The following is a 17,441-nucleotide window of genomic DNA, read 5'->3' on the forward strand; positions in this document are numbered from 1 at the left end:
TGGGTGGAAACCAGACGCAATTGTCAATTTATCCACGAGCCGGTCGAGTAGTAAGTCCCTATCTCTACATCCAATTAATTAACCTTCTGCAAATCGTTTTCACATTATTATAAGTTGGCTTTTTTTAATTCATTGGCTGAATTTAATTTAAAATATTCACTACAAATAAGCGCGCTTCTGGATTCAGCCCTTCATTAGATCCAGATTTGTAAAAAAATCTCCGAACTGTTCGACAGACCGCTCCGCGAAATGGGACGATAATTGAATCGGAAAACTTTTTGCGGACCCTCGGACCGGGCAGTTATTGCCCGTATTTTTATGAGGGTCATTTATTTCACCGAATTTATTTTATATTCAGGGCAGAACATATCACCCGAGAAATGAAATAAAAAGAAAACATTTATCTATTAAAATTTTATATATAGCTCGCTTGTCACTTTTTAAAAGTACCTAAATGAAAATATTATAAATAGCTCGCTTGCCATTTTTTAAAAGTACCTTAGTTAAAATATTATGCATAGCTAGCTTGCCACTTCTTAAAAGTACCCAAATTAAAATATTATATATAGCTCGCTTGCCACTTTTTAAAAGTACCTCAGTTAAAATATTATGTATAGCTAGCTTGCCACTTTTTAAAAGTACCTGAATTAAAATATTATATATAGCTGGCTTGCCACTTTTTAAAAGTACCTTAATTAAAATATTATGTATAGCTCGCTTGTCACTTTTTAACAAAATTTAATATCATATATAGCTCACTTGCCACTTTTTAAAAGTACCTATTTAAAAATACTATTATATAGCTCGCTTGCCACTTTTTAAAAATACCTAAATTTAATATTATATATAGTTTGCTTGCCACTTTTAAAAAGTATCTAAATTAAAAGAGGATCGGAAAGAAATCTATAGCCGACAAAAGCTTTTATTTTTACTATTATAGACAGATATAATCTTCATATACCCGATAGAATAGAGGCATATTAGCACAAATTTCTAATTATAGTTGGAGAACGTCATACGCAGGTAAACTAAATTGATCGAGACAACTATACGGACAGAGGACAGTCAAAATCGTATCGAACGAATCGATATCGAACGACAAAGGAGAAGCCTAAGCACAGTGTCTAATATTATTCCCGCGGATTTTGCAACTGCAGCAATACCGCGAAAAAAATACTGTTCAACGCATTCTGTACTGGCTTGTATACGTGTGAGATATGGTGTCACTACCGAACTTGCTCGATGGAACGACTCCGAATTCAATATAATGACGCCTGTAGAATCATATTTGGATACCGAAGATACAGCAGCGCATCGACAATGTTCACGGAATTAGGACTAAATGGGTTTGATGGCCTGATGAGACACCGGGTCACTGAAGCCAGGATGCGGCTATTGGCCTCCGCCAACACGTTGGTGACCGCAGCCTACCAGCACCAAACGCCACTCCCGAGTGAGCGCTGGGCCCGAGCTCACTCAAGACCACGCCCTGCATAATTGTTAATTTATTCTTCTTCATAATTTTTTTCATTTTTCACATAACTATGGTACAAAAAATATGTACGTATATATGGGGCGTTTGGGATTGCATTAACCTCCCCACATCCTGGGATTCATATTCATTCACATTCATATCCACAAAATTATTATTATTATTATTAAAAAATACAAAGAAATACAAAAAAAAAGGTTCGTGAAATATTTATGGTTTATTATTGAGTTCGTAGGTATCTTGCCGATTCCCAGATCATTTAAATACCGTATAATACAAGGACAACATTCCCAACTGATGCCTGTAATTTAAAGATCTTGTGATGAGGATAAGAAAATCACCGATTCGAGGGTTTCTTTCAAGTTTCTTAGTGCTCCAGACCAGAGATGGCTGCCGAATTCAATAATGGGGCGAACTTGCGATTCATCAGGTAGATTTGTAGAGGGTCAGCAGTTATAATAGTGTATTGTATTGTGGTAGTGTACAAATAAAGAACTCGTCTAGTATTTTTGATTTCAATGGTTACAAAGATTCAGGATTTAATTAGCGTAACGGGTTATTCAGCTGGTAACATGGCAACGCTTTATGCTATTGCTTACTACCTTATTTGCTTCAAATATTATGAGGGGAGCTTTTAACAAATGCCAATGTTTGAGTCATCCGTAGACTAAGAGGACTGCGTGGCTTTACGATGGAATTATACCCAGCTTTGTACAAACATTACATACACATTGACATATGAATTTCTACCTAGGGGAGACCAGGTTTAGGGCTTAATAAATTTTCTATGCTACGCAGTATTTTATATGAATAATTCTTTGGGGTTAACGGATCGATCTTTGTGAACAAACGCAAATTCTTTTAGGTTGTGTTCAAAATTGTCACAAAATGCAAAAGGTGGCGCAAATGTCATATCGTTGATACCTGGGTAGGTAAAAAAATGTGTATTTATTACTGAGGTTCTATGTGGAATTTTTCGGAAAAATTAATATTTTATAATTTTTACGCTTTCCATTCCGTTTATATTTTATATATAAGTTTCTCACAATACCAGATTATTAGAAGTCGGGTATTTTTAGTGCAGATATTAAATTTTTTTTTTTTTCATTTACAATTATAACAGTAAACATTATAAGAAACCAGTAAAAATCGAGGGACATGTTTTTTTATGATCTGTGTATACATAATGTAATTTATTGGCACATTTTATTAAATCATCAATTTGCTTGATTCCGTAATCAGTGACTTGTTTCATCTTTTCCACTTAATCTTATGCATTTTGCATTCCTAATCCTGTATCATTGTAAAATATCTTAATTACAGTTAATTTGAATTTTAAATTCTGACGTCATTAATAAATTGATAATTTTATGTCATTTAAATTACTATCTTCATTGGTTTAATTCTTAGTATTTGATATTTTAGCATTTTTCCTCAAGTCTAATTCTGGTTTTGTCATTAAAATAGATAAAAAATATTGTTCATGCTAAATATATTGAATAAATCTAATCAGTTTACCTTTCCGTTCTCCTTTTTATTCATTGTTTGTTATCGAAGATAAATAAACATTCCCTTAGATTTGGACCACTCACTTTGAATTGTATATATCATTTGTATGAATCATATAATTTAAGGTAGCTAAAATAAAATTTGACAAAATGAAAAAGAAGGGTATTAAAATACAAAATGCTGTCTGCGCTTAAATATAATTATACTCAAACTGACGGCCCTCAATAAAATCTCAGATTTAATACTGATGTTAGAGATTGCGCATATAAAGTAGCGATATATATAATTATTTGCGAGCGGATTAAGTTCTTCTTCCTTTTAAAAATCGTTGTATAAAATGAGCATTGCATTACAACTAACCCGTGTTAATGAATATAATAAGTACTTACCATACATTAATATTATGCACGAATAAAGGGTATCTATTATTTCTAACATGTAATTCAAGATTATTGCTAGAAATAGAAATAGAAATTGCTAGAACAGTTAGCGGGATGACAGAACTAATTGAAATATAAATATAGATCTAAAATTAGAAATAAGTAATTATTATTGTTAATTCGCATCTCTTTTCCACTATTTAACACTATAGAGCAGAAAACCTGATATTATTCGACTCGCAATGTTAATTCAACCAGGAGTTATCTCGAAAAATCTCGATAATTTTAAATAACTACATCAAAATGTTTTTTAAATCACAAAATTCGAAACTTGGGCGAAACCGGGTAAAAAGACCAAATTTATAAAATAAAAATGTTAATATTATTTAGTGAAGGTTTTTTTAAGGCAGCACTAAACCAAACAGCGGGAAAGTGTTTCCACATTACCAGAAAATTCTGCATTGTATAATAATGGCTAATAGTATGGTGAAATTTCCAAGAAGAAAATATTTCGCGTGACACACGACCGCAATGCAACATAATGTTATTGCAACCAAATCGCTGCCACACAAATACGGGGTTGGAAATTGCAGTGACTCATTCTAGACGTGTCGATCGCAACCCTTAACTTGACAAATCTAAAAAGTTGGAGGAATCAGAGCGGTAGATACTAACAGTATCGCCCAGGAGGTCTAAGAATAAGTGAGGAAGTACCTGGCTATTTAGATCTGTTCACCAAACACGGCTTAAGCCGTTTCAAGCAATGCTTAGATTCCGAAAGGTGGTATTCTCCAGGGAGTCTAGCACGATGAAATCGATAACTTTGCTATGTCGGATCGATAGGAGTAATTACCGATGATTTTATATCGATCGATAAAGCACTACGTCAATACGATATTGACTAATTTCGTGATCTATCGTCAGTAAACAACATTCCCTAGCACGGTCAACGATTGATGAAAAATTCCAACACAAAAAAGCCCGCTAAATCTCCTTGGCTGTCAGTTAAATTTGGGTGACTGTTCAAATACGCTACTTTTTTATTAATATCTATTTACGAGTATTTATTTATTAAAACGCTATATAATGGCTTTTACAATACAGTGATAATCGAATTACAAGCGCACAGTGATAAACAGGATAATAATAGCAATAAATTAAAGAACAATTAATATGTAAACAAAAACACTATTGCAAGTGATGCAGTTATTAATATAAGTGCTGTAAGATAATGCATAATTCAAAAGAAATTAAATTTACGGTTTGTACAAGACCTGTCATACGTCGAAGCATATACTATGAATAGTCAGTATATCGTTCTTTATGCAAAATTACTGGTTTATTAATGAACGAAGGTAGATTAACGAAGCTCGTAGGATTGAAAGACGTCATTTATGCGATCAATTAAATCCGTTCGAACTCAAAGAGACAAAATTCAGAAACTTGTTTAATAATCTCGTATTATGGCTAAATATCTCATTGACCAATTATCTCAGATGTGAATACAAACCTCATTAACTTCATTTTTAATGCCAAAAAGTAAATACGGGCTGCCAATGCATATTTAGGTTAGTATTTCAATTCGAAATTCCAATTTTATTAGTATTTTTACGTAACGTATGATGTTTTATGATTACTCTATTGTTGCCAGTATATATCAATAACTTTGCAATATCGGATCAATAGGCGGAACTTCCGACGATTTGGTAGCGATTTAGCTAGCATGGTCGCACTATTGATACGCCAACCGATACCAGAATGCAAATCGATATACGTTGTCAATACTGGCAGTTGGCAAATGAATTAATGTCAGACGGCTATGTAAAAGTAAAAAATATTAATGAATTGACAATGTCGAATTCAAATAATAACTTTAATATATGTATATTATGTTGGCAGTCCACATGTACTTTTTGAATCAAAAAAGAGAGTTAATTAGTTCCAAGAAGTCTTTAGTTATGAGTTATGACTAACAACTTTAGTTCCTCAATGTTGGAACCGAATCTATTGGTCGCGTTTCCATCTTCGTGGATCGTGTATATGATTTCTTTCATCTTAAGGACTTGGTTCCAGTTATTTTGAATAACGAATGACATTATCCAAAAAATCGTGCATATTGATAGTTTATCCGGCCTCGCTAAAAGCAGCGGCTTTTGTATACCGATTGTCGGAATCATATTTTGACCGTGCTAGACCCCCTGATGAATACCACCTTTCAGAATCTAAATATTGCTTGAAACGGCTTAAGCCGTGTTTGATGAACAGATCTGAATAGCCAGGTACTTCCCCACATTCTTCTTACCCATTTATTTTCTCTCCTAAATACCATTAGTATCACGAAACAACTAAATTAGGGATGCCATATTCTAAAATTTTTAAAAAATAAAACCTGTAACTTTAATCTGTTCATTTAAATATAAAATGTAGGCATTCAATCTTAATTAAATGTACCTACACATCGTGCTAACATGCAATGATATTCCCTCAAGTTACTACGCTTTCCCCAAACTTGACTAAACAATAAACCCATAACGTTAAACACGCAGCGCTTAACAGTAAGATGGTACTTAGGCCATAGGCTGATGGGCTACGTCGCTATGTGCCATGTAATATACATCTATGCGACATATTATACAATATATGCGATATCTCTGTGATATTGGTTATGTACTATCGAGTTTACGTGGCGCGTTTAGGAAGGCACCAACCACCGGCTTCGGGCAGATAGTTATTCGATTAATTATATAGTAAATCACGTTAATACGGCCGCGGTGAGACAAGCGGCTCTTTGCTAAGGGCGGGCCTTAATCAACACGGCAATTTAACTCGCGTAATTATCGCGGGTAAGTTATCTTCTTTACGGTAGTAAGTGTCTGGCGGCTAGCGACCTTCTCTCGCTATATGAACTCCTGGTAGGTACGTATATTGACAATTCGAGTTTAATTTACGATCAAACTGTCGCTGATATTATGATTAATAATAAAACTTGTTTTATGTTTTATCTTGGTAAGTAGTCGTATTTTTCAATTAGCAGTTTTGGCAAGCAATTGGGCGTTTTGAACGCACCTGGATGTTTTAGATAAATTTGTGGACACTTTTCACTTAATGTAAACTAGTATCTTTGTGTTTCTCACTTTATTTATACAAAGATGCCAACCGGTTTCAGGATAACAGCACCTTTGTCAAGGCAGTTATAGACTTCTATCTCCCCTCACTGTACCAAAACTGGTTGGTGTGATCGCATACATAATTTACAGTGTTTGATTTGATAATGTTCCACCACAAAAAATACGCCTTTTATTATGAATTCGGTTTGACTTAAAACAGCTTTCACTTTATCTATAAAGATTAACCAGTAAGTAGTAAGAAAAGCTAAAAAACTTACCTGCAAAAAAGTTATTAAAGAAAAAAACTTCTCTTTAATATTAGTAGAATGCAAAATAAATAATGAGTACAAGTAGATACATGGAAATTCACACTTTAAACTTTCTTATTTTTGTAGTGATCTCTCAGCTAACCGATCGTCTTCTCTTTAAGATTAAAAATACTGTGATATTATTAAAATAAACACAAATAAATATATTACAAATAAAAATATGTACATTTATCAAACGCGGTGAAGTTGTATCGTAGACGAAGTATTTTTCAATAAAAAGCCCACAAATTACAAAAGAAAATATTGACGAGTTTAGTGATAATATTGACATTGATGAAAGCCTTACTGCATAACAACAATTTTTTCTTTGAATGAAGAAAAATATTTGAGTTTAGCTCCAGGACAATAAAACATCCCACCAAGTTTAATCGTAGATGAGCCTTCCCCGCACAGAGTTTTGGCGGCCGGGCGGAAAGAACCGACGAGTCACAAGGCTGGCCAAACGAAGCGTCGTTTCGTGCAAGCCCATCTTGTCATGCTTGTTACTTAATAGTCAGTTTTACCCCCACAGGTGCGCCAGAAGGTTTTTCAAAACGTTTTTTCAACGTTAAAGACTGTTCACTGATGGATGATCAACACATCTGAGGTGTGTCCAGTGTCCAGTACTGTATAATAGGTATTACAATAGCTATGCTACCTAGGCACTGTCTAACAATACCATATAAATTTATTTGCTAATAGCATAGCCAGCAATTTTTGGTGTTCGTCCACTAGTAATCTTTTGGTTTATGCCAGCTAGTTCTGTTTTGTTGGTCACTTTTAAATATTAAATTCAGTGCGTACTTGTTCGAAATGTATAACTCGGTAGAAATCAGGATGTTCCATATAGTACTCGTATTATATTGAACATGCTGATTGCTAGCGAAATGTATAACTCGCTAGCAATCATACTTTAGGTACTTGAAATATAGTAATCGTTTTATATTACCCACACTCAGGCAGTCAGTGCCTTAGTGGGTTTTCATTTCTTTTGTAAACTATTTGGTATTATATATTATGTTATTTTATACTATCTATTAATATGTATAATATGTGTAAAGAAATGAAAATAAATAAAGTAAAAAAAAAAAAAAAAAATCAGAATGTTCAATACGAGGTTACGAGGAGTCGTATTATATTGAAAATGCTGATTGCTAGCGAAATGTATAACTCGCTAGCAATCAGGGTGTTCAATATAGTACTCGTATTATATTGAACATGCTGGTTGCTAGCGAAATGTATAACTCGCTAGCAATCAGGGTGTTCAATATAGTACTCGTATTATATTGAACATGCTGGTTGCTAGCGAAATGTATAACTCGCTAGCAATCAGAATGTTCAATACGAGGTTACGAGGAGTACGAGTTGTGTTCGGAATTAGATGGTTTGGATAAATATGGCTTCCGAACTCAGTTATTAACTTCGTTATTTGTTGTTAAAACTGTCTTGTTAATACTAAAATCGATTACCACTAAATCGTATTATTATGTGATGTATAATCTTTGTAATTAACAGAGTGGTAAATACTCCTGGTAAAAGACACTACTCGAAATCGAAACGTTACTTGAAATAGCTTAAGCCGTGCTTAGTGAAGAGGTCTGAATAGCCTAGCACGTCACAAACTTCCCTTCCCAATCCCATCAGCTTCGAAAAAAATCTTAGTTGGGGATGCCATAGATTAACTCACAGTTGGGACGTGGGTCACTTGAATTATTATTAAAAAAATAATAAAAATAAAACTACCCTATAAAAATCAATATTTTTTATTATCGGTATTTTTAGACTGTCTTTGTGAGAGTATTGTACCTAATTCTACGCGTTATACCATAATCCGCATAACATTTAGGAATAATACTCTCATAAATTAAATCTCATTCCAGGAAATTTCTATTTTGAATAACTTTGACAGAAAGATCATGTAAGTATTACCTAAAATTTATTTTAATTATATGTGTGTACCATGAATGAACTTGCCATTTACAATAAACCATTGATAATTACGCTACAAAACTCAATAATGATTACGTTAATGAGCCTGCAATATCTTTCTAGTGGATTGCTTACCCAGGGGAATGTGAAATGATGAAAAAATAAACCGTATCTAATTGGTAATAACCGAATTCGAAATAAATGTCAACATAATTGAAATTGAAATTAAAGGAGAAAATCGAAACCAGAATTTCACCATACAGATAAAAAGTTAGACAAGTTTTGTACAATACAATTAGAGAGATTACGAACGTTTAGTAGAAGACATTCCGTGTATCTATTTTTGTCACATTTCGACCTACGTGATGAGGGAACGTAACAGTAACAGTTTACAGATTATCAGTTATATCGGGGATTCTAAGGGATGAATTTTGGCCTCTATTTCTTTTCAGTTTTATATCATCAAATTAAATTTATTAATTTTCTCCTATTCCGCTTCACTCTTAATACGCAATAGTTTACTTTCAAATAAATGGATTTAGCTTTATTAATTCAAAACATGATTTATTATGTCGGGGGAGACGGAAATATACGCACTTTTAATTTTAATTTCGTTTATTAAGTCACTTACGCGATATGTGAATTAGTATGCGGCGCCTCCGACGGCGACTATATTCATATCAAGAGTTGAATTATATTCATAATATCGTAATTCATACCTACAAAATATTTCATAGACACTGCTGCCAACCAAAAAAAAATTAGTATTGCCATATAAAATAAATAATATCATCGTGTATAATTAATCCATATTAATATTTAAGTCAATGTATTATTTATAACAAATAATCAACATATAATTAAATTAAATAACCCGAATAACAAACAAATAGAATAAAATATGATTAAACGTATTCCGTTTAGGTAGTTTAGGTTAGGTTAGGTTAGAACATGGAAAATAGGTATTAGAACTAAATCACAAACCAGTCTATACAAACCTAGCGTAGCCCACATACTATTTGAAAACTGGGATGTAACTCTAAAGGGGACGCGAGCAGGCGTTATTAAAGGGGCATTTTTTTCTGTAGAAAATCACAGTTAGATTAGGTTAGGTTATATATATTAATTTAATATTTTCAAGTTTTTATTTTCTTTAACTGAATTAGTTCGTAGGTAGGTACTGTACCTAACCCGCGCACTGGCTAGGTAAATAACTAGTTGTGGTAATTCCGGCAAATGTCACATTATTTTGTTTCTTTGAAATCTCGTGTGACATATCGCGTAAGTGACTTAGGACGGGTTGTTTCGGAGAATCTGAATAATTCATCAAATTTCAACGTTCATTTTCGGGTTCTGTGAAAGATTTTTTCAAGTTCTGTTTTTATTTCAGTTTTGTTAAGTAACTAGCCTACAATAATATAAAAACAGAACTTGAATAAGTCTTTCACAGAACCCGAAAATGAACGTTGAAATTTGATGAATTGTTCAAATTCTCCGAAACAACCCGTCCTTAATAAACGAAATTAAAATTAAAAGTGCATATTTTTCCGTCTCTCCCGACATAATAAATCATGTTTTGATTAATTTTCTCCTATTCCGCTTCACTCTTAATACACAATATTTCACTTTCAAATAAATTTATTTAGCTTTATTAATTCAAAACATGATTTATTATGTCGGGGGAGACGGAAATATACGCACTTTTAATTTAAATTTCGTTTATTAAGTCACTTACGCGATATGTCAATTAGTATGCGGCGCCGCCGAAAGCGACTATGTTCATATCAAGAGTTGGATTATATTCATAATATCGTAATTCATACCTACAAAGTATTTCATAGACACTGCTGCCAACCAAAAAAAAATTAGTATTGCCATATAAAATAAATAATATCATCGTGTATAATTAATCCATATTAATAATGTAAGTTAATGTATTATTTATAACAAATAATCAACATATAATTAAATTAAATAACCCGAATAACAAACAAATAGAATAAAATGTGATTAAACGTATTCCGTTTAGGTAGTTTAGGTTAGGTTAGGTTAGAACATGGAAAATAGGTATTAGAATTAAATCACAAACAAGTCTATACAAACCTAGCGTAGCCCACATACTATTTGAAAACTGGGATATAACTCTAAAGGGGACGCGAGCAGGCGTTATTAAAGGGGCATTTTTTTGCTATAGAAAATCACAGTTAGATTAGGTTAGGTTATATATATTAATTTAATATTTTCAAGATTTTATTTTCTTTAACTGAATTAGTTCGTAGGTAGGTACTGTACCTAACCCTAACCCCTTAATTTTCTCCTATTCCGCTTCACTCTTAATACACAATATTTCACTTTCAAATAAATTTATTTAGCTTTATTAATTCAAAACATGATTTATTATGTCGGGGGAGACGGAAATATACGCACTTTTAATTTTAATTTCGTTTATTAAGTCACTTACGAGATATGTCAATTAGTATGCGGCGCCGCCGAAAGCGACTATGTTCATATCAAGAGTTGGATTATATTCATAATATCGTAATTCATACCTACAAAGTATTTCATAGACACTGCTGCCAACCAAAAAAAAATTAGTATTGCCATATAAAATAAATAATATCATCGTGTATAATTAATCCATATTAATAATCTAAGTCAATGTATTATTTATAACAAATAATCAACATATAATTAAATTAAATAACCCGAATAACATACAAATAGAATAAAATGTGATTAAACGTATTCCGTTTAGGTAGTTTAGGTTAGGTTAGGTTAGAACATGGAAAATAGGTATTAGAATTAAATCACAAACAAGTCTATACAAACCTAGCGTAGCCCACATACTATTTGAAAACTGGGATATAACTCTAAAGGGGACGCGAGCAGGCGTTATTAAAGGGGCATTTTTTTGCTATAGAAAATCACAGTTAGATTAGGTTAGGTTATATATATTAATTTAATATTTTCAAGATTTTATTTTCTTTAACTGAATTAGTTCGTAGGTAGGTACTGTACCTAACCCTAACCCCTTAATTTTCTCCTATTCCGCTTCACTCTTAATACACAATATTTCACTTTCAAATAAATTTATTTAGCTTTATTAATTCAAAACATGATTTATTATGTCGGGGGAGACGGAAATATACGCACTTTTAATTTTAATTTCGTTTATTAAGTCACTTACGAGATATGTCAATTAGTATGCGGCGCCGCCGAAAGCGACTATGTTCATATCAAGAGTTGGATTATATTCATAATATCGTAATTCATACCTACAAAGTATTTCATAGACACTGCTGCCAAACAAAAAAAATAGTATTGCCATATAAAATAAATAATATCATCGTGTATAATTAATCCATATTAATAATCTAAGTCAATGTATTATTTATAACAAATAATCAACATATAATTAAATTAAATAACCCGAATAACAAACAAATAGAATAAAATGTGATTAAACGTATTCCGTTTAGGTAGTTTAGGTTAGGTTAGGTTAGAACATGGAAAATAGGTATTAGAATTAAATCACAAACAAGTCTATACAAACCTAGCGTAGCCCACATACCTACTATTTGAAAACTGGGATATAACTCTAAAGGGGACGCGAGCAGGCGTTATTAAAGGGGCATTTTTTTGCTATAGAAAATCACAGTTAGATTAGGTTAGGTTATATATATTAATTTAATATTTTCAAGATTTTATTTTCTTTAACTGAATTAGTTCGTAGGTAGGTACTGTACCTAACCCGCGCACTGGCTAGGTAAATAACTAGTTGTGGTAATTCCGGCAAATGTCACATTATTTTATTTCTTTGAAATCTCGTGTGACATATCGCGTAAGTGACTTAATAAACGAAATTAAAATCAAAAGTGGATATTTTTCCGTCTCTCCCGACATAATAAATCATGTTTTGAATTAATAAAGCTAAATCCATTTATTTGAAAGTGAAATATTGCGTACTTACCGTGAAGCGGAATTCGTAACCTTTACCTTAAATTTAAAGGTATTGGCACACAATAGTATGTAATACTTAAAAGCGACAAATGAACAAGTCTTTCAGATATTTCTTAATTTAGAATTGTCAGAAGATAAGAAATGTCAAAATTCACGTTGGTTTGAAATTGGATCTCCGATTTAAATATAGAAGCGAATATCGAATTATTTCCCTTTCAGCACAGTACTTTCTTTGCGGAAAACACTGTACAGTACACGAAATGGTGGACATATTGAAAAATAAATAAAGAAAACAACGGAGACTCCTTATTCTTCCAAAGAAATTTTTTGATCAATTCAGTACTGAGATTTTTTCAAATAATTTTAACAAAATATTTTCTACCCTTGCCCTAGATACTGTGCTCACTTTTTTGGAAAACTATTTTTGAATTTTTGAATGAACAATAATGATGATTTTTAATGTTATGTGGTATGTTTTTCTACAAAACATTTCAACAACATAGGTACAAGACGCGATGCTTTGGGAACAGTCAAGTACCTAATATAATACCTGACATAAATATCAACATATTTCGCCAATTCGATAGGTACTACTTCTTCGTGCCATCGCCGCAAGGGATGTTATTTCTTGTCAAATTCACATGTCAATGTCCAAAGCATTTGAAAACCTTGACTAGTGAAAAATAGATTTCCAAAGAATAATCAGAAATTATTAATTTTTATTAACACAACCATATTAAACATCAAATCGAAATATCTGAAGGTGGAACATTTATGTACAAACATTATTATTTATATGAAGATAACTTCATGAATACAATTATATGTTAATTTATATATTCATTAGTCACGACAGCTATTAAACATTGTTTTTTAGACCAATCGAAGGCAATAATTAATTTAATTTAGATAGGAAAATATAAAGTAAAAAAACTTCTAAAACATAATGAAAAAAAAAAACATTATAGAAAATAGATCTACCGATATTCGATTGAAATATTTCCAGGTAGATAAGGAATAATTTTGCCTTTTAAAATTTAAGATAATTTCTTAGTCAACATAATTATTTTTAGCTTAAAATGTAGTTTATAAGAAATTTTATAGTATAAGAAAAAAAACTTCGTGTTCAATACTTTTCATATTTTTGTAAAGGTAGATTTAACTACAACACGAGTTTTTGAATAATTTGATTAGTTTGACTAAACGTGATAAAAACGTGATAAAAAATTTATCACGTTTTATCACGATTTAAAAAGTGATAAAAAAAAATTACGAAAAAATGTTAACGAACTTGTAAGGAAAACACCGAAAAAAACATACATTCAAACTACCTAGTTTTTAACACTACACGATGAAAAAAATATTTGGGAAAGAAAAAAATATCAGACATAGACACAGAGAGTTTTATGGTCAACAGTCTGCCAAATCTCAAAAATATTTCCAATTAAAACGATGTTATATGATATGATATTGTTAGAATTAACAATATTTTGAGATATGGCAGATCGAAATCGGGGAGAATCTGAATTGAATGACCAGTAGATCATTAGTTTCTGAAATAAATGACTTGTAGTTATTAAATACAAATGTGTACAAGCATTATTATACTAAAAGAAAACAATATATATTTCAACAAGGAGGTGCTATCCACAACTCACGCCTTTCTGTTTAAAATCAATAACTTTATGTGTAAATTTTAGTAGCCATCTGCTCTGTATAATAGACCCATACATTTACGAGTACGCAGTAGAAGCCGTATATTTTCTAAAAATTCTACGCTACGGCTATAAGTAAAATAAATAATTTAGAATTATTCGAAAAAGATGCGAAGAGTTTCTCACATCGAGTACTAGACTTAAAACCTTCTGTATAATGCCGTCGTTGAAAGTGACTTTCAAAAAGCGAGGGGTGTATTGGGGTGATAAAAACTAGCGATACATAAAGCGTACTCTGGGCTGGGGTAAGGGATGATTGTTCCTATCACACTTCTGCTACTCTGGGACCACGGGGATATTTTCAAGGCAGCGTGGTTAGAGGTTACTTTTATAGTGTCGCAAAAGGCTTATGAGAGATTATTGTTGTCAGAAGATAAAATATAATATAAACTACCCATTCTGAACTCTATTATTTGCTTTAATTATTACAATGTTAAGTAGAAGTAATTCTTGTTGGGAAACAACTTCCCGAGGCGGTTGGTCAACTTCTGTACTCTGTGGTCCGTAGAGTAAAGAGAAAATCGTGTTTTTAGCATTACGATTTGTGCGTATGACGTACTTTAATAATGAATGTTTTGTACATAATATTTCGTGAGTAGGTTTGATCGTTATTTTTTGAAGTTACCCACTTGATGAAAATGAAATGTTATGGGGTATGGAAGAGATCTTTATATAGATGGGAACCGTAGAATAACACATTTTTTAAAATATCTATCTAAATTTCGATTTTATTTACTCGATTGAATGAAAAAAATAATTAATGAATGAATAAATGAAATGGAATCTTGAAAGTGGAAATTAACCCACTTCCTAACATCAAGTCAGTCTACTATATACACGCGCAATGTACGCATTTCTCTGAAATTGTATAACTTTATGTTTGAAAATATACAGAGTTAACACGAAATACGAAAAAATCTCATTGCTCATTCCCTGGGTTAGTCAGTCAGTCAAGTTCAATCCTCACTCAAAGCATTTTTCATGACATTAGAGGCATTTTTTTGTGAGATGGTGAGTGATGAGTGGTAATTATTTAAAAAATATTTTAAATATAATGAAATATAAAATAAATAATTTTGTGTCGAAATTTGAAATTTATATGCGTTTGGTAGGGTGAAATAATTACCAGTATTACCAAATAATATTTTTATTATTCTTAAATCGAGAAAAATCGATTTCTTTAATGTTCTGTATTTTATAATTTAAAACACAAATAAATGTACTTGCATATATCCGTACTATACTACACTTTTTGATTGAAAAAATATTACAGGCTGACAAATTATTATAAGCAATAACTATTAGCCTGAAACACAAACATGTCGGCGAGAAAACCGAGGCGGCGGCATTTATTTTTTTCTCGGAAGATTTTTAAAATTTACGTTTGTGTTTCGTTGTTATAATAATTTGTTTTCCTTTGTGCTTTGCGTAAAAAAAAAAGTCTTGTTGAAATAAGTTTACCTTTAGTTAAAAAACCATGTCTTTTTGAAATAAGTTTATCTTTAGTAAAAAAACCATGTCTTGTTAAAATAACTAGTTCTTTAGTAAAAAAAATCAAAATAATATTATTTAGTTTGATCTTTGTTTTAAGTATTTTGGCCTCAAATCAAAATTTATGTTTTGTATGAAAAAGGCCGCCAAGCTGTCCCTCTTAACAATAAGTTAATGTCACGGAGATAATGAAAATGAACATAATTGGTATTAGGTACTTAACAAACTATTCATAAAATATTAACTATTACAGAGTTCTATATTTTCAATTCAATATTTCTTTGATTATCATCAAATCGTGACCTTGTATAAATGTGTAATATTTATGTATTGTACGTGGAATTCAGGGGCCAGTTATATTCTTGTATAATGTTTCCAAGGCTGATAGTGAATATTTATATTGTTAGTGTGAAGTTACGTGAAACTGTGCCAAAACTAAGTAAAGAACGATGAAACCGTCATAAAGACTTGTGTTAAGTATGTAAAACTCGTTAAAACAGTCTAGTCAATCATACATTATTTTTGACATCTCACTAATATATTATAACACGTGTTATTTTTTTATTGACGTACGAATAACCATAGATAAAAAATCAGTCAAAAAAATTAATGTAAATTTTGAACGCCTTGATCTATATTAAGAATATTATATATTTTGCCAATATACAAAAATGCACTACATACTATCTTTTAACGTTCTCTGTGGCAGCATTATATGTTTTTTTTTGGCTCCGGACGTGAGTTCGAAACGCGCCGAGGAAAAATAATTTTAAATTAAAACTTATGGGATAATCCACATGTTAATTTTTTATTCTATTTTTGCACCTCGTTCTAGATTTGAAAATTCTCTGAGAATCGCTCCACAAAAGGTCCACAACACATAATGAAAACGTTGCTTTAAGGTGAAATTACTATTTTCAATTGATCTTTACTTTTAATCGGTTTACACTATGAATGTAAAAACATATGATTTGGATAGATTGAAACATTTTCTATTGTTTTGCTTAAGTATAATCAACATAAATTTGTTTGTTAAATTCTAAAAAATATAAACTACAAAAAAGGGGTATTTTTTTATCAGAAATTTATAAACGTGAATAAAAAAAACTACAATTACAAATTCAATTTTATGTCTAAGACAGTTTTCCTTTATAACCTTTTTTCTTTCTTTAATAATCGTCTCTTACCGATAGGTACACAGTAGGTTTTTGCAGTAGGTAATTTCAGTTCTAGGCATCTAAATCTTTTTTGGAATAAGTTCTATTTTTGGTTTAAAACCAGTGTGTTGGAAAACTTTATTAATTTGTGTGTGATCACTTGGGAGTGAACCCGAAACATACAAGCTCATTACAAACGAATTAACCGATCTGAAACGGCCATGACTACTAGTAATACATGGGTTCTGATAAAAATAACCGAATTACAAAGTATCTGAGAAAAATGATACCCATCGCCATTAGGTTAGGAAAAACTATCGTTTGGCATTTCCATTTATTGAATCGTAGAAATACGCGAGTTATTTGATCGCAATATGTATAAAGGTATAACTT

This window comes from Hesperophylax consimilis, chromosome 3 (assembly GCF_061612785.1).
Source record: "Hesperophylax consimilis isolate HC1 chromosome 3, BYU_Hcon_1.0, whole genome shotgun sequence".
Classification (NCBI taxonomy): Eukaryota; Metazoa; Arthropoda; class Insecta; order Trichoptera; family Limnephilidae; genus Hesperophylax; species Hesperophylax consimilis.